Below are 18963 nucleotides of genomic sequence, written 5' to 3'. Positions count from 1 at the left end.
GTGATCCATGCTTTAACATGCACAGGGGTTTTTGGCTTGGAAAGCAATCAAGTCCTAATGAATGCTGCATCTTGGATGCCGCCAGCTGAGACCCTCTTGTTGACTAAATGAACTGAAGAGGAAACCAAAATGGGGAGTACATACCGTTAGTATGCTAGTAATATATAACACCAGGCAGCACAATTAAGTGTTCTTCCATTAGATAGCAGGATGTTAAATAAATCCACCTGTTGCCATTCATGCAACAGGATAGGTCATGGCTTTGTTCAAGTATATTAACGTGTTCAATTAAATAGACCCAGGTTTCACACTGAGTAAATCAAAGTGTGAGAAATTGCGATGCGAGCATCCTTAATTCAGTATTGTCGATTGTTAAGAATGAATTCTTGATTAATCATAGCAAGGAGGGATTGAGGCAAAATGGTGTGCACTAATTGACTGAAACCAGCAAAGGTGCTGTTGATTTAGTCTCAACTCGGTTGCGATCGAAAGAAGTAACACAGAGTCCGCAATGGGAATTCGAGCTCAAAACCTCCAGGTAGATTCTTGCTTCTCAAACTATACATCCATCCATCCATCTCCTGTACCGCTTCTCCTCACTAGGGTCGCGGGGGGTGCTGGAACCTATCCCAGCTATCTTCGGGCAGTAGGCGGGGGACACCCTGAACTGGTTGCCAGCCAATTGCAGGGCACACAGAGACGAACAACCATCCGCGCTCACACTCATACCTAGGGGCAATTTTGAGTGTTCAATCGGCCTGCCATGCATGTTTTTGGAATGTGGGAGGAAACCCACGCAAGCACGGGGAGAACATGCAGACTCCACACAGGATGGCTGGAGCCGGGGATCGAACCCACGCCTGATGCTGTCTCTCACTGTGAGGCCATCGTGCTAACCAGTCGGCCACCGTGCCGCCCTCAAACTATACAATATGTTTAAAAAAATAAGCAATTGACTATTATTTATAAAGAAGGAAATTTGTCTATCCTCTTTTTTTTAACCATCATACAACTGTTAAAAGAAGTATACCATTGGATAGTAAACTGTACTTGTTCGTATTTTATTGAGCAGGCATATAGATATAAATATGTATATATTTTTAGTTAATTTGTCAAAATTCTTATCACTTGTGAGAACACACATTGTTTATATACATTTAGTTGCCCAGTATGCTGCTTGAATTTTTTATTTTTTTTTTGCTGTCCATGTGAGGCATGGTGCATCATGGGGAGATAGATAGAGACGTCATCATGCTGTTAGTGGGCCTGGCGCCACATCAGCACTTCTACAGTTCAGCCAAGGACTCTTGCACACTCTGTCCATCCGTCCTTCACCCAGGGAAAGGAAGAAGGGCAGATGTCCTGCCTGCAACTGGGCTCAAATAAGGAGAATGGAGAAACGGTAGACGTATGCATTATAAAAGTGGGGGGAAAGAAAGAAATATATATATATATATATCCTATTTGAGAAAAAGGTCATCATAGTGCCTGAAAACCTATGCCGACGTGAACCTGTCATGCACTGTGTATTTTGAGGCTAAATGTCCATGTCACATTGGCTGCGACCACATGCTACACGTTGACAATGTTGTCAGCCTTAGTAGGAATCAAACCTGTCACATGACATTCCCCCTCTAAACTCTTGCCTTATTACCTCACTTGACTCCATGTGGCTAATGTTCAAGTAAAAAGGTGACAAAATATTGAAGTTGAACTCAAAGATGATCATCTCTTGTTGAAAGGCTCCCAGTAATGTGATGTTCTCTGGAGATTTACAGCAATTCCAGCAGCAAGTGGAATTGAAGGCCACCTAAAATAGTTTGACTTGCTTGAGAATATTAAAGGGCAAGTGGGAGTTGGGCAGAGAGAGAGAGAGAGCCGAGACGGACAGGATTGCATGTGTTTCCATGCACATGCCTTTACTCTGCGTGTCAAGCCAAGAGTGGGCCCGGGGAAATGTCCTTCACCACTCGCTTGCTAAATTTCGGGATGTAGGAGGTAAATGACTGCACTGAGCTCCCTGGGGATGCTTTTTATCCGTGTTGCCTTTGTAGCCCCGTCTTTAACCCATTGTCAAAGAGTGTGTTCAGACTGCAGGCATATCTGATTCAAATTGGATTCCTCGTATGATCCAATTTTTAGGGCTGACTCTCCACACTGTTTTTCGCAAGTGTCCAAATGGGATCTGGCCCCGTCCAGACTGGGCCACATTATTGACCTATCTGACAGGTTGTTGTAGCGACGACGTCGGTGTCTGTCATGTGTAGTGTTTGACGTCCAAATGCGACACCAACAAAAACAAATACATGCCCTCGAGATTTGCTTGTTGGGCGCTATCTCCCCACAGACAGATAAGGACATGTGTTTCCTCTCCTGTCCAGAGACTGCTGTTTTCAATTTTGTCAGTGTGTTTCATTTGTTACCGCTTTGCACTTAGATTGCCGCTCTCTGGTCCCGCTCATTGGGTCTTGCGTCTTGTAGAGTGATTGGTGTGTTTGGAGCTGTTCAGGCTGAGACGCATCCTGTCCGCATCCGATATGAAACTACCTCCCAAATGTGGTTTCAATCCATCCTGCAAAAATCTGATTTCATGTGCTTTGTATCTGTTCAGTATTCAGACTGCAAAATAGCCATCCAGTTTTGATCTGGGTGCGCTAAAAATCGGATTTTGGCTGGCAGTCTGAACGCAGCCGAAATGGCCATCGTCCTAGTCTTAGTCTTCTGAAAGCACTCTAGAGTTGCGAGGGTGCCATTTAACTTGTGAGATCGACTAACTAATGCTTTACTTTTTTTGTGTTAGCATTTCTGTTTCACACTTCTATGACGTTTACATGTGCTGTATAAAATTACTATTGGTTTTCTTCAATCTTGTTCCTCCAGCTCCACTGTCCTGCCTGTTTTCATGTCTCGCTGCTGCAACACACCTGCTTCAAAGGATCAGGATAGTTATCCAGCTTCTGCAGACCTTGCTGCTTATCTGATCCTTTGAATCAGGTGTGTTGCTGCAGAGAGAGATGGGAAAACAGGCAGGACAGCGGACTTCGAGGAACAGGATTGAAGACCCCTGCTCTATGATTTGTTCAAGCCATTTCTTATGGAAGGATTTTGGGGAAAAATGTGTGCACTGCAGGTGGTCATCGGATGACAGCTCTACCCCTCTCTTAATTTGAGTGACATGGGCCGTAAATCCAATGACATGCCATTATTGAACTGTGTCTATGGATACCCACCATGCTTGAGCCTGGTAGTGTTCGTTCTGGAGAATCTGTAACAAGCACAGAAGTTGAAAAACAGAATATAGCACCTGGTGGATTTTAATTTCATAAAATGGACTCCTTTTTCTTCCTTGTGTAAAGGAGAATTTCAAATATAATTTGACTTGACCTTTCCAGAAGCCCAGAGAACGTCACTTGTTTTGTTTTTTTTAATCTCAAACACAGCGGTCAGCTCAGATCATGACTACAAATAAGCGTTTTTGTTTTTATTTTAGTGGGTGCTCAAGGAGAAACTGTAAAGAAAAAGATGAGCTCAGATTGAGATTTGAAGAGTAACAGGAATAAGAGGTGTTGTGTCCTTTAAGCCACAAGGTTATGCAGCATTTTATCAAATCTCCTCTGACATTATCTTCCTCCCGCCTTGTGAAAGCTAGACCCGGTGCAAAAACTGCCATACTGCAGTCTTCAAGCGTTTGCACATCCCAAGCATTTTGTAGCCTAAATGTCTTTGTATGCATATCTCGAATCAATTCCATTTTGATGGACCAAAATGTACAAGTTCAGTCTGGCGAGCTCCTGTTGTTTACACTGTGCTCCAGTTTTTAACAGCTTCATAATCAAAAGCTTTTTCCCCCACTCGGCTTTGTGTTGAACTCGGAGTCGTAATGGAGGAATAAATTGAAGTTTCTGGGATTTCAGCATACTATTATGTTTTATATGCTGCTCATTATTTCACACACAGACACATGTTGGCAGACACATTTTGAAAAGAATGTGTGTGTTGTCTTTACAGGACTTCAAAGCGTTTTGCTTCCATAATTCTGATGTAATTCAGTCAAATTCAGCGGTTTTGTAATTACACTGTAACTGCAGATTCCAATTAATTAAAGCAGATCTTTGTTGTTGTCTGCCTTCTTGCCAACTGCTACAAAATCACTATTCATTATTGACACAGTCCAAGCAGTGCAGATATTGCTGATCATCTGTGGAGCAACATGATGAAATTAATTGTTGAAGTCCCTCCATTCATAAACCTCAAAATTCAAACGTCCCTGCAGTTTGGAAATGGACCAAATTCTCATGAAATATACGCCTCTGAAGTCCGCCAAAAAACTATCATGAGATTGCCATGTGAGAGTTCTGCAAAACTTGCAAGACTTCAGCTCAGTGTGGTTCATGTGTGATAATACGCTGCAAAAAACATGTCCAGAACAGAAATGTAATCCAAGATGGGAACACTTTTAGAAAGCGTCTTATTACACATAACGTACACAAAAGTGAAAATAACCTTTTGGAGTCTGTTTATTATTCAATATTTACATTTGACACCGTTGTAACTTGATAGATTACAACACAACTGCTTTACACTATATTCGTATGTGGTTGTTGCCGTTGGTACTTTCGACCTGTTTCCATAAGTCCTCCTTCGCAATGCATGATTGCCTCATATTACATATACACAACAACAAACTGATGAATAATAAAAAAATATATATAAATATATAATATATATAAAAGGGGGTCTCAATAAATGTTTGCCATACCTGAACATTTTTAAAAGACAATTTTGAAATTTAGTATTTTAGCAAGTAACATGAAGTTGATGCATGAAGTTTGCTTTTGCGCGCCATATGAAATGATATGGCGGGCCATCTCTGGCCCCCAGGTCTTTAGTTTGAGACCTGTGTATTTGATCGAGTGTTTAACAATAGCAGTAGTTACCCCTTTATATCATTCTGTCTAGATCTGGAAATATGAATGAATCTATATAATAAAGTGACGCCAGTATTTTTTTTTTAATTTAATTTTTGGGGAAAACAAATGCTACTAATATAACAACGGAACGGAAATATGAGGGTTTTTTTTTAAATTTATTTCATTTTTTTATACAATAGAATCATATTGTTCAAAAATGGCCCCTGTAATAAAATATTCAACAAGTTGACATTAACTGATCCATTCAAGTAAAACTGTGAAAAAAATGTCCGTTGCATATTACATCTGCATTATATATTCATTTTCTGCATTATCAACACGATACAATACATTTGCATATTTATCCATGCCACCATGGACAGAGCTATCCAGTTGAAGCATGTGTTGATGCCGCTGTGTTTGTGGTAATGAAGGCTGAAGATGGTGTTTATTTGGAGCTGCTTAATTAGCAGCAACAGTAATGAAGCCACACGGGACACAGTGTTGGTATCTGAACAGCCAGGACGGGATGATTATTTAGACTGGATTTGTCCAAGAAGCTGTTCTTTTTACTTTGTACACAAAACGCACACGCGCACACGCAAGGTTTCATTTGTTGATCCGGTGCCAGAAAAGGTACGTGCACAGACATCTCACCCCATGTGTGAGCGTTATGCACGTGTTTGTCTCTGCTTCGGTATTCAAATATATACATGTGTGTGTGTGCGTGTGTGTGTGCGTGTGCGTGTGCGTGTGCGTGCGTGTTTGTGTGTGTGTTTTGCAGCTTAAAGCAAAGCTTCCAGAGATTATTTGCTGTTTGTTTTTATGAGGGGCTACTTGATCATAGAGGTTTTGTTGCTAACGGCCTCAAATCTGCAGGAATTAAATTTCTTGATTATTTTCATCCACTTTAAATTGCCAATTAAACCAGCACCAAAGGGGATTTGTGCGTGCAGTGTTACAGTCAAATCAGACTAAGTAAGGTAAACAATGGTGCTGAATAATGTTGATCCAGAGTGACACGCAGCAGTCATTTTAATTGCTTTCAAAAGTCACATGAAGTAAACGGGTCAGCACATTTTTAACCCACCCGTTCAAACTTTGTACCGTATTGCGTACTAGTGTTGACCAAATAATATAAATGCAGTATGTCATTTTTTGACTAATGTGCATGTGCATTTTGTTGCCACTCTCTCTTGTTTTACTTTTATTTTATTCTTTTGGGGGGCTGGCATGTGGGTCTCTCTGTGTTTGTTGCTTCCCCGAATGCCAATTTCAACATTTTAACAGCCACAAGCTGACAACCAGGATGCTGAAACTGCAATAAGACTGACAACACACACTTTCTCATTTGCTTTCCACCCCCTGCCCTCTGTCTGTTTCACACACATACACAGTTTCTTCTTCTTCCCTCCTCCTTTTCCCAAGGTTACCAAACTAGCTTATGGAGCAGAATGATGTATCTATCTGCTGCTGATGTCTGTGTACGTATGAACTGAACTTCAAGGTTGGATTTTATTTGTCACGCTGTGAGCAGGTTCATGTCATCACCTGAGGGTGGAGGTATTGAGCTCTGTTTTTTTTTTTCTCACTCTGTTGCTCCAACCTGAGGAAACAACTGTGGCTGTTAGGTTCACATTTGTTGCAATGCAGGAGATCCAACCTTCGGCAAGGGGTGATATATGGGGTAACAGTAAAAGATGCGGTTCAGAAATATTTTTTTTTACATTTGACAACTTTTGCTCAAGGCCATTTTCTTGTATTTGGCTATAAAATCTATGCCAGTTTGCCAAGAATTTAAGAAGAATGACTACAATTCTCACAACAACTGAACTAGATACTTTAATGGATCCACACTTTTCTTCAAATTTGCCCACAGTTAAATCTTCTCATGGCCCATGGCCTGCCCAATCATTTTTTTTGTCGAATATTGTAGAGTTAAGAAGGTTTTGCTAAATCCACCAAACAAATACGCAAAACATACTAGATTGTCTCCCAATTTTAATGGTTTGTGCCTTGAGGTATTATATAGCAGTTTCTTAGTTTTCATACAACCAAAAACATTAGCTCTCGGGCACAGGTATTAAAACAAAACCACTGGGCGGACAAAGCAGGATGAGTGATATAAAAGCCGATGATGTCGAGATGGAGAAAAAAAGCTATAGTGAAGCAACTAATCGATATTTCACTGCTGGGTGTTGACGCGGAGGTGCTAAATGTTTCCCTTCGCTTGTTCCATAGCTAGACAACGCATACACAGACGCACATATTTTAAAGAGCGTGTCAACAGTTGTTAAAACATTGGGATTGCCGGCTGTCTGAATGTTAAGCAGGCTGACTCTTTTTGCCTCTTAATGCTTTCTACGAAAACTGTGTACAGGAAACTGCGGCAGTAAAATAATATGGGAGAAGAAAGCATTTACCTCCATGGAGGCCCTTGTAGGTGTCACCTGAATTATTTGTGATTGAACATCTCAGATAGAGTTGGAGGCTCTAAAGAGAATACTGAAAGTTAGCCGAGTTTAAATTTACTGTAGCCCATAACGACCAAGCTGGTCAGAAGAGCACACAGGACTACCATGTAGAAGCATTTCTACGACAGACAAAAAAAAAAAGCAATTGTGACGAATGAAGTTAGTCCTTTTAGTTCAGGGATCTTCATTCCTGTTCTCCGAGAATGTGCTCCTGCCTATTTTCCATTTTTCCCTGCTGTAACACACGTGATTCAAATGATCTAGTTCGTTAACTAGCTTCTGCAGATCGTTTTGATTTGATCAATTGAAAGAGATGGAAAAACAGACAGGAAATCGGCCCATGAGGAACAGGTTTGAGGACCCCCTGCTCTAGTTGCTCACTGCAGGGAAGTCTCACAAGATGCGTTGCGGTCTTAACCGTAGGAGAATTTTCACCAAATTGTGGATCAAATAGCAGATTGCACAACATTCAACTTTAACGGTTCTATAGCAGGGGTATTCAACCCTTCCTGTCCTGCATGTTTCCCATCTGTCTACCTGCTGCAACACACCTGGTTCAAATGATCAGCTAATCAGCATGATCCGCAGAAGCTGGATAACGATCTCGATCATTTGAATCAGGTGTATTGCAGCAGGGAGAGAGATGGAAAAAAATGCACGAGAGCGGCCCTTGGGGAACAGGATTGAAGACCCCTGTTCGACTGTATATGCAACATTTCTCATGTGAAAGGAGTGTGCGGGGAAAATGGATTTCTATTACTTTAATTCCCGCCTTGACTCTCATTGTAGCGCTGACATTGATTTAAAAGAGGTGGGAAAAAAAGCACGTATTTTTCATTCTTTATATCATTGATATCACTAGTACAGCCCAGGGCAAATACACTTCTTGATGCATGTTATTCTTTCAATATTCTGTATAAAGCTCCACCACAACATGTATTGGCAACGCTGCGAGCGGCATTCAATAGCTCCACGATAGAATTTGCAGCAAATTGGGAAAATTGATTTGCCAGGTAAGGAAAAGGATTTCTCATGATCAATATTAGTCACAAGCACAACAATTCTCACTGCTTCTGCAGCATGAAAGGAAATTTCATTTGGGGAGGGAAAAAAAAAAAAAAAAGCGTCTCTCAGACTTCCTTGCAAAGTTACTAACGTGCTGTATTGTGAATAAAAGAGCAAACCTGTAGGACAGACCACCGGGTGCACATCTGCAGAGTGTGCGATGACAGTCGAAACCAATTAAGTCAGTCAGTGCTGTCAGCTCACTGCATCACTCTACTGTAGCTCGGGTTGCATTATTGATCTTAAGCCAGTTTAAAGTTGTCAGAGAGCACCGCTGCCTCTCCGTTCGAGTGTGCGTCACCGGCTGCATCACCTTCTTTCTCATTTGTGTTTCAGAGGTGACTTGAAAGCGAAATACCAAGCCCTCCTATCGGAGTTGATGAGCTGGAAAGATGAAGGTTGAAAGCGCACACAGGGCCTTCGCGGGGCTGGTGTGAGAAAAGTGCCCACCTGTAGCACGAGTACTCCGGCATTTGTGTCACAGGCAATATATTTGACACCAGGCTGACACTTGGTCTGCGATTGTTCCTCTAAGGATTTGTTTTCCACTCGAGTAAATGTGCAAAGTTTTAACGTTATCAAAAATATGTTGCATGTAATACATACATTGTAATCGCAAAGGCATACCTGGTTAACGTCGCGTTTAATTTACTGACATCAAGACATTCTTCAGGAAATGTCGACTCAAACTTGGACCGAGATTACATTTAGGAATTGTCCAGGGTAACAGAAACAGCAGTTGACAGTCAGCCTGTAATGATACAGTATAAAAACGAAAACGGCAATACTCTAAGAAGCAGGTGTCCAACTCAAGGCCCAGGGGCCAGATCCGGCCCACCACAACATTTCTTGTGGCCCGCGAAGGCAAATCATGCACGACTTCCAAAATTGCAAATTGTCGTCAATTTTAAAAATATTAAAATATTGCAAGCATTTTTTTCTTTGTTACTGATCACACTTTTAAAATGAATTGAATGGTAGTTAAACAAACATTTTCCTGGATTCTGATTTCAAAAACTAGTTACCCATCAGTTTGGTGTGTGTATGTAATAATAATATGATGATGATTTATATGGGTTCACTGTCATAATTGCCCGCGAGAAAAATGAGTTTGACACCCCTGCTCTACATCTATAACTCAAAGTTTATGTCTCTAAATAAATGCAGTGTAGCTCTATGATCTTATAGTGCTATCAAACTTCATATAATATGTCATTATTACTATTAACCCACCGGTCACGATTATTAAAAATCTTAAGCAGGATTGATGATTCTTCTTCTGATAAATGTACAGTCGCATCCAAAAGTATTGGAACGGCAAAGTCAATTCCTTTGTTTTTGCTGTACTAGTATGCTGAAGACATTTGGGTTTCGGATCAAAAGATATCAGACAAATATTCAGAATTGCAGCTTTTATTTCATAGTATGATAGCCATCTACTTTTCAAGTGAGCAAAAGTATTGGACTGGACATTATTAAATGTTTGTTTGCTGGCATAACCCTTCCTCGTAATAATTTATTCAAGTCTGCGACCAATTCACTTCAACAGCATTCTTCATTTGATACTGCAGGAGTTTATTGCAGCATTTTTCAGTTGTTGTCTGTGTCTGGGGGTTTTTCCTCCTTCAGTTTCCTCTTCATGAGGTAAAATGCATACTCTATTGAGTTAAGGTCTGGTGATTAACTTGGCCAATCTAAGAACTTCCACTTTTCCCTCTGATGAAGCCCTTTGTTGCGCTGGCATTAATTTGGACTATTTGGCTCCCAGTATCACCTTAGGTAAGAGTGCTAACAATGAAAAACAGCTTGTTGTGGGAGTATATTGTTCTGTAATATCCGATTCAGCTCATCAAATATCAGCTCATCTTTCCTCTGAGATGGTATTACTGGGCAATTTGAACCTTGATTGCCTCAGCAATGAGTCTGATGGTGTCAAAAACTGTGTATGGACCTAAACCTCACACAATTAATTTCTTCTCCAACAAGGCTTTGAGAAGGCTGACTTATTGGATCGCATTTGATCAAACACGCTACGTAACTTAAATTCCTGTGGTGTTTCCCCACCTTCATTTTAATGACCTGATCGCTTGTATCAGAAATATTAAACGGGGAAAAAAATGGCAGGATTCCTTTGAATTGTTTAGCATTGTCTCTATACATTCTGAAAATACATGTGCCAGTAAATTTTGTTTAATGATTGCACCTTCCTTCATTATTGTTTTAATCATTTCTTTGGAATCACAGAGTCAATGGAAAGGAGAACTTGCTCTCCACCAAACATCCCTGAATAAATAAAGGTTAAAATGAAGAAAATAATTAAAAGTGAAAAATAATATGCAGCACCTGAAGTTATTTGCTTTGCTGTAATTCCATGCCTTCTCTCAATACAAGCCGCAAGCAGAGGGAATTTACATAACCCTGTAACAGCGGCGCTTTATCATTTAATTGCTCCCCAGTGTAAGAGACACCTTAACATGCAAATAATACCAAAATTCTGAATTAAAATCCGAATACAGAGACTTGAATGGGGCATTTGTGAGTGGTTGACAACTGCGGCACTCTTTGCTTAAAGACTTTTCAATTTTCTTCAGGCTGATAGCAAAAGTGACATTCAGGCTTTTAAGTGGGACTCTCCAAATGCCATGTGTGTTGATGAGCCTGCTGTGAGTTTCGGATCGCAGCCTTTTCGAGAAAATAAATTTGTATAGTTACCAATAATAGGCAGCCTATTATGGGGAGAATTTTGGAGAATTATATACCATTAGTAATGCATTTTATTTCATAGGTAACGGCATAACTATCGAGTAATTGATTGTAAAAAAAAAAAAAAATGGATCTGTTGTATGGAATTCATTCATGATTTGCATCTCTCACCAACAAAATGTGAATAGGGTGCCTTGCTCTGCAATCGGCAGAAGCGCTGTTGATTTAGTCCCAAAACAAACTTGTCACCAATTGGTTGAGCTCCAGCCTCACAGACTTCCAATGTGGCAAAGCTACTCCAGCCAGAATTATTCTACACAATGGGCCACTGGCAAAGGATTTGAGAAAATTCCTTTCAGACAATTTCATCCCTTTGCAAATATGGATGTTTTTATTTTTTATTAATGCTTTCTAACATTGTCGTTCATGTTATAAAATGAATACACTATTAGTGTATTTTTAGACAGTATGCAGAATGTTTTTTTTTTTCTGGTAGGCCTAACTACATCCATAATGAATTGAAAAAAGTATGTTCATTTGGAAGGAATTACATGTCGAGTGTTTTTCTGTATGGAGAAGGATTGGTTGATGGTATTTCAATCACCAACTTGAAGTAATGGCCAAAGTCATATTTAGAATTTTTTTTCCCCCTTTTATACATGATGGTGCTAGTTGCCATCGCTAAAATTGGCTACATTCTTACTTAAACAAATCATTCAATTCTACCCTTCAAATGAAATTATTCATGAATATAACGTAAATTATTTAGTTCAGTTTTTTATGTTTTCTGAAAAAAAAACAGACATAGGGCATGATTTTAGGTAGTTGACAATATAAAGTTGTCAAAACTAAAGAGTCAAATTCATTGTTTATACTGAAACCTTGAGTACGGTTACCAACACTTAAATGTTAATAGTTAGCTGATGGTTTTGAAATTTGGTCCTTTTTACCTTTTAAGTTAAATTTAGTTTGACCCTGTAAAAAAAATACAAGCGAGCCAACCAATAAGTCACTTCAAACCATCTTGTCTTCTCTTTCCGGTCATAGATTTTGCAAATGGCGCTACCTTGAACACCCCTAAACAATGACTTATGCTTCATGTAGAGTTGTTGCTTAGCTTTATTTCCGATCAGCATATCAGCCTCGTCTTTTGAGTATACGGGTGCGCGTGAAAGTGAATCAGTTCTCACTTATTATGTTCTTGTGAGACACTGTAATGTGAACGGTGTCATGTCAGGATCTGCTCTTCTGAAAAGCCGCTTAATGAGCGTAATATCAGGCCGAGATTAAATTCAGGGTTGACAAAGCACATTAATTAACAAGAACTGGGTTGTTCCCTGTAAGTGGGAGCAGCCTCTCCTTTGAGTGCCCGCATAGAATAGGACGGCTTAGCAGTGTCGTTTACCTGCATACCAAGACATGCTGAGTAAGTCCTTTTTTGAACACTGATTGGTCCCCGTGGACACATGGACTCACTGATTGGTCCTCGGTATACACAGGGCAGCAGGCAGACAGTCCTCATAAAGAGAGATGGATGTTTAATATCTTGCAGCTCCCTGGTTGTGTGTTTGGTCCTGTGTCTCTTATGTGCTGTTGTTTGGCTCACTATTGAAGCGTGATGCAACCCACTCCTCCTCTCTCTAACGCTTTGTCTGTGAAACTTCCTTAACTCTTTTTCTGTCCTTTTCTCCCCCCTCTTTCTTTCCTCCAATGGTAGCTTTCATAAAATGTTCTTCTGTGTGAAATGAGACGGAGGAGATTGGCTTGGAGTATTAGCGCTAGAGAGGGAGAGAGATTCAGTAAGGAGGTTGTAAAAATGAGTCCTCCGCGGGGAAATGCCCACAGCTGTATTAAGATCTGTCTCCTTGTCTTTTAAATGGCTCCCATTCTCCAACTAATTGTTTTGAAGCCAGCCTTGTAAATCCCTGGCGAGATCTGGCGCTACTCACAGAATTAGCCCGGAGTTACAGAAATATCTCCCTTTTATCAATCTTTGAGAGGGAAATATATCTGTGCACCCTCCCCCTTGTCCTCTTTCAATCTGTTCAAGTCATTCTGTACATCTTCTATTATATGCTTCATAAAAGTGTTTATGCTTAATTCATTTCACGAGCAACAGGAAACAATGTGGGAAATGTTGACAAGTGGGTGGAACTGGTTCTATTTAGTTCATTGTTGTACAGTTTTGTTTTTAGCCAAAAAGATTGTATGGAATTGTGTACACTAACACTAGTGTTAATTTGCATAGTTATAGTTCATTTTTTTATTTCTATTAATTATCAAAAAATGACGACAGAAAAATCGAAGATATAATTTGATGGTCTCTTATGGTCAGTCTTTATCTACTTTTATTCCATTGACGTAAGACTTACTGCATGCAGTTGTCATGTTTTTTGCCTGTGTTGAATTTAAATATAAACTAGGGTTTTCAAAAGTGCCATGTTAATACTGAGTTAGCTTGAAGTCCCTTTAATGCAACTTTTTTCACACACAGCCCTGATTTGGAAAGGCCTGTAATTGGGAATTCCGGTTGCGATGCAGCAGACGCGTCCAAATATGAATGACCCTATAGAAATGCGTTGCATTTCATCGAAACTAGAGAAATCTAGAGTGGGGGAGCTATTGGGACAATGAAGCACCACCATCTCTTCCCTGATTCCAGAGGGAAACACATTTGGTATGCTGCGGATTAGCAGTTAGCTACCAAGCTATGTTGCTGCAGCTCAACAAAGGGAGTGTCCACGCAGACCCCATTGAGAGCCAAGAGCAGAATTTATCAATGTAAAATATGACAAAATAAAGGAATAGAATATTGTGCAAAGGTGTCCCTATAACACAATTTTGCAGTAATAATATATATATATATTTATATTTAACTTTTAGACCTGCGGGCCAAATATCCTATATCTGTTGTGCAATCAAATAGAGATACTGTATTTCTAATATTATTCGAATGTTTTTTTTTTTTTGCTGTTCATACTATGCAATTAAGATGAGCAACAATTTTAAACATAAAGATGAAAAAATACAGTGCAGATTACACTTTGCATACTAAAGAGGATGCAAATGTGTGCGCAAAATGCAGTTGGCAGCGAATGCAGTGTCAGGCCAGTGATATGAAGCTTAAATGTGTATTTTGGTCCAGTTTATTTCGACGTTTTACTATGATTACCAAACAGTAGATTGTTTGCATATCGTTTCATTAATGACTCATTCACGTTTGTTTCAAAGATAGCTGTAATTGTCTACTTATCAGTTTCCTCTGATTGTTGTGAAATTGCACTCACCTGTGGTCAAACGGCTTCACATTTCACATTTTGACTAATAAGGCAGTGTTTGAATATTGTTTTCTGGAGTTACTTTTAGATCTCAAGGGCAATTCAGTAATGAGTTAAACTTTCTAATGAAAACTCCTAAAGCGCGAAACAACCTTGTGCAGCAATGTTGTATGGAGCAGTCAGGCCAAGGTGAAGGGACTGTACATCAGAAGGTGGAGATAGTACCAAGGAAACAAGAGAATTAAAGTATTAAATTGTTGCTTTGTGAGCATGACTCAATGTCAGCCCTGAATCAACAACCTTGTCAAGTTGGTGTATTTATCCACACAATGTGACTCTGAGCCAAGGGGACTTTGGAGGAAAGTGTGGCCTTCCCTTTGTATGCAAGTCAAATGAAGCCAAGTTAGTTTGACTGATATGGATATTACTGGGCTGGATATTACCACCGAAGCAGGTTTTTCCATATTCATGCTGATTATTTTTGGTCTTTCCACACAAAGCGGGATTAAATGCTGTCTGCTGAACAGTCAGAAACCAATCAGTGGCTTTGATGTGAAGCCTTGGCAGACGAAGGGTGGGAGAAGTGAAAGGGGAGGGAAGAGAACGGCTGTTTGGGGGAGAAGTAGAGTTGAGAGAGGGGGGAGAAGAAAAAAAAAAGGCTGTAAACAGATGAAGGAAGCGAGAGAGAAAAGTGAGCACACTTGAGAAGGACCCCGAGTGAGACGGAGAGTTGAAAGAGCGTCCGTTCTGGTCAAGATGAGATGGTTGATTGCGTATGGATGGCATCCAGGAAGTATCCGGAGTGGATTGGCAGAGCGCGGATCCTTTGAGAGCTTGTCTTTTAATCATGGCTGCCGGGGCTTTGGGAACCCGCCTCACCAAGGAGAGGACACTCTTAATTAGGCAGCATGTTACTGCACATCCCCGTTGAAGCAACAACCTGCACGCCAATGATTACGTTTTGTTTCTGTCTCACACGAACAAATATGCGAGCACCTCTAAAGTTATGCTGGCTCTTAGTGACCTTTTTCCACGTGCATTAAATCAATCAGTGTACAATCTTACCATATTCAAGAATCCTGGAAAAGGGTGACTTCTTTCTCTGTTAAAACCAGTGTGCTGTTACTTTAAAACAATTTGATTCAAGTGAAGTAAAAAGTAGTCCCCATTTAATGAGTAAGTGAAAAAATAAATTAAAATAACAAAGCAAACTAATGTGGCTGTGCCTGGAATGGTGGCACAAACTCTGGAAGTTGTCGTTTCAAATCGAGGCTTGGCGTATGATGAGTAGGGATGGGGTTAAAAAAATTGTATTGATGTATTTATTGTTTTGATCAGGTCATGTTAAATAAAACATACTGTGTACATGCGTCACCCTCTGCATAATTTCATATTTAAAAAAAAAACAGTTTTATGTAATCCCAATCATTTACAAGTCAACAACCCGACCAACAGCACAGCAAACAGAAATTCAATGCAATTAGTTTTAAGTGCTAAGCTAATTGGCGTGTGATGTTCAAGAAGCAGATGTTTCTTGTGTTTGCACGTCATACTGCTCAGTCGCTGACAGTGGTTTTGCCTTCCTCAAATTGCAACGTTTGGTATTGCCGCACATTACCACAGCCTCGGCACACACCCTGGTGAGCAAAATGAACACACCACACAAATATGATACCACAATCCAGAATAAGTAAAAAAAAAAGACACCACAGTCCGAAACATTTTTATCAATGAATTGAAAAACGTTTGCAAGGAAGAAACATCTAATTAATAATAGCTTAATGATTAAAAATAGATTTGAGTCTGATGATTAAGATTAGCTCACAGTCATCTTTTATTTATGTTTTTTTCTTTGAGTTTTGGGGAAGCCGTTAACTTTTCGGAAATAAGCCCATTTATTTTTCTAAAATTCTATATTTTTATTTTTTTGTAATCATTTATTTAGTTTATATTTCAGTTGGGAGATGAATCATAATTTTAACCAAACATATTAAAAAAAATAAAGTGCACTGCAAAAAGTTTTTGTGTTGAATTTACTCAATTTGATTTCTTCAAGTGGTTGCATGAAAAAAAAAAAAAACATCTGGTGCCAGATACTTTTTTTTTAGGTCAACTATACATCAACTTAAAAAAATATATCCGGACGCCATGTTTGTATTGTTTTTCAGCCGTACTTTTCTGTGTTATGCCTGTCCAGTTGTGAATATATTCTAGTGGTTCATCCATAATACATGGCCTGTACTGGACTTTTTCGAGCCGCTCCAAAAATGTGACGAGGCTAAATATGCTAAACGTCGCCGCTGCATCTAGGCAGTTTAGGGTCGGGCTCTGAGGGAAAGTCTCGAGCCAGCGCTTGCCCTCTAAGCCAGGAGCAGCCTCAGAGCCAGGCAGGCTCTGACAATGTGACTGATGCTGGCTGGCATCTGGCTACACACTCCTACTGTTAGAGAGGTGAAAAGATAGAGAGAGACAGCGGGGAGAGATGAATGATTCAGGTCATGTGTCAGAACAGGATTGATTTGGATCCTGACCAAAAACACTGATGGCTTATGGAGACATAGAGATGGATGGAGTGACAAAGAATGAATGACAAATAGATTTTGGATACCTCAAGTTGCCAGTTGGCTCCTGTTGAATGGAGGAGGTCATTGGGAATTAGCTGGATGGATCCTATAGCGGGATTGCTTGCGCTCGTGCGATTGGGATCTGTTGCTATTTCAGCACTTCAACTAACTAACGGCTTCATAAAGAGCTCTCGCCTTGTGCAAAATGGAACATGGCACAAAGCATTGCAGATATTCACAGTCATGGAACTTTAAGTCCAAGCTAGCTGCCTTATCCCGCAGTATTGCAGAGTATCTCATCAATTCTCCAAGCATTGTCTTGCTCCGCATTGTCCTCTAAAGCGGCCAGATGCCCACAGCCACCAAACACCAGAGCAGACACAATAGACGAACAACGGGTCTTGGCACAAGGAAGCTGCAGAGAGCCACAATTAACACATGCACAAACTCACCTATGGCGCACACATGCTCATGCACACTCGCGGGGACTCTGAGGCAAAAAAAAAAAAAAAAAAAAAGCTGGCGCAACAAAAGCAGAGGGGCAGGCTCCTCATACAAGCCGTGTGGGGTTTAGGGTGGACACACACTTATACACATTGCACACAACATCATTCTGGAGCCCACATCCTCAAGGCTGAGACGGGAGATGCAGGGAGAGGCGTTCCTTAGCCGAGGGATCACATCAAATGAAGAAAATGATGTTGATATGGAGTAGAAAGAAGGGAACAATGAGAAAAGCGCAACTGTTTGTTTGACGGGACGGCACCCTCCATATGTAGTATGTATGCGAGCAAATTCTGTAGCTCGATAACCAGACATCCGTCCTTTCCGTTGCACTGTTACTCAAATTTGTCTGTTTCACCTGGGAATAAAAATTAGCAGGGTACCCATTTATTTATTTATTTTTTTCAAGGATGCCCCAAATGTTGGGAAAATGTATCAATAAAGGACAACTCGAACAAAGCTAGCAATATGGTGCTATTGTCACAAACTGACTAGTCGCAAAAGCCATCATACACACTCGAGCACTCAACATTCCCTCAACCTCAATTACACTGGCCAACAATTTTTTTTTTCCTTTCGAGTGCTATAGATATTTTAGTGGATGCTGGGTAGTTTCAGGTTGTTGAGTCAGAAAATCACTCTTTTTTTTTTGGTTCTTGTTTTTGAGATATCAATCGTATTTTTTTAATTCATTGTTTGATAATTAATGCCCCTTGGCAGTTTACGAAATGATTTATTGCCTAATTTTCAGAATTTTTTTTCTTGATTGTCCACATGAATCATGATTTACATATTCAAGTCGCTCTGCCATATTTTACAATATTGCACAAGAAATAATACTGTATGGATATACTTGAAGAGAAAACCAACGTCATTACTTGCATATTATTAGCACTTAAAACAAAAATACGTAATGCCTCAAAAACTAGAGCCAATTTAATTTTCTGATTCAGAGACCTCAAAATACCTTAAGTGCATTGAAACTTTCTTGGCACCAAAGTAAGTGTTGGCCGTTGTTATCAGGAAGCGGATGTGCAATTGCGTATCATGTTTGACATGCGCAATGCAGTTTGGTGAAAATACAAGATAAATCACTTAGTGTGTCATTGTTCATAGTCTGTACTCAACACGTGATCAAACTGAAGATCTTTTGATGAATAATTAAACGGAAGCATGTAGGAAGTTTATTTGTGGACAGTTCAGGTGTGTTCCCATCAAGATGCATCTGAATTCTAAAGTATAAAGTTACATAAGGATGGGATCCTGAGTGAGGAACCATACAGAGGATTTTTTTTTTTCAAGAATATTTATCTGCGGCTACTAAATTTGCGCATCTTAGAAAAAAACAAAATCATAGGTGGAGTACTCATTGTCTAATGATTTCCAACAAGTTTGTCGCAGGGCTTCAAAAAGTCGTAAGAGCAGGAAATGCTACAATTTCACTTCATTTTTCAATGATTACTTG

At 39.9% G+C, this 18963-nt stretch overlaps 1 long non-coding RNA gene across 1 annotated transcript in view; it reads left to right on the top strand.

Annotated features, from left to right (window-relative positions):
• LOC148329042 (uncharacterized) overlaps window positions 1-18963 on the top strand; it is an 89131-nt gene that overhangs the window by 4260 nt on the left and 65908 nt on the right. The gene's annotated exons all lie outside the window — the stretch shown is intronic.

Source organism: Idiotropiscis lumnitzeri, chromosome 10, assembly GCF_059441095.1.
Source record: "Idiotropiscis lumnitzeri isolate Australia: NSW breed Sydney's pygmy pipehorse chromosome 10, RoL_Ilum_1.0, whole genome shotgun sequence".
In the NCBI taxonomy this organism is placed as follows: domain Eukaryota; kingdom Metazoa; phylum Chordata; class Actinopteri; order Syngnathiformes; family Syngnathidae; genus Idiotropiscis; species Idiotropiscis lumnitzeri.
Note: the sequence above shows the minus strand (reverse complement) of the source record. Positions and strands in the feature narration are given on the sequence as shown.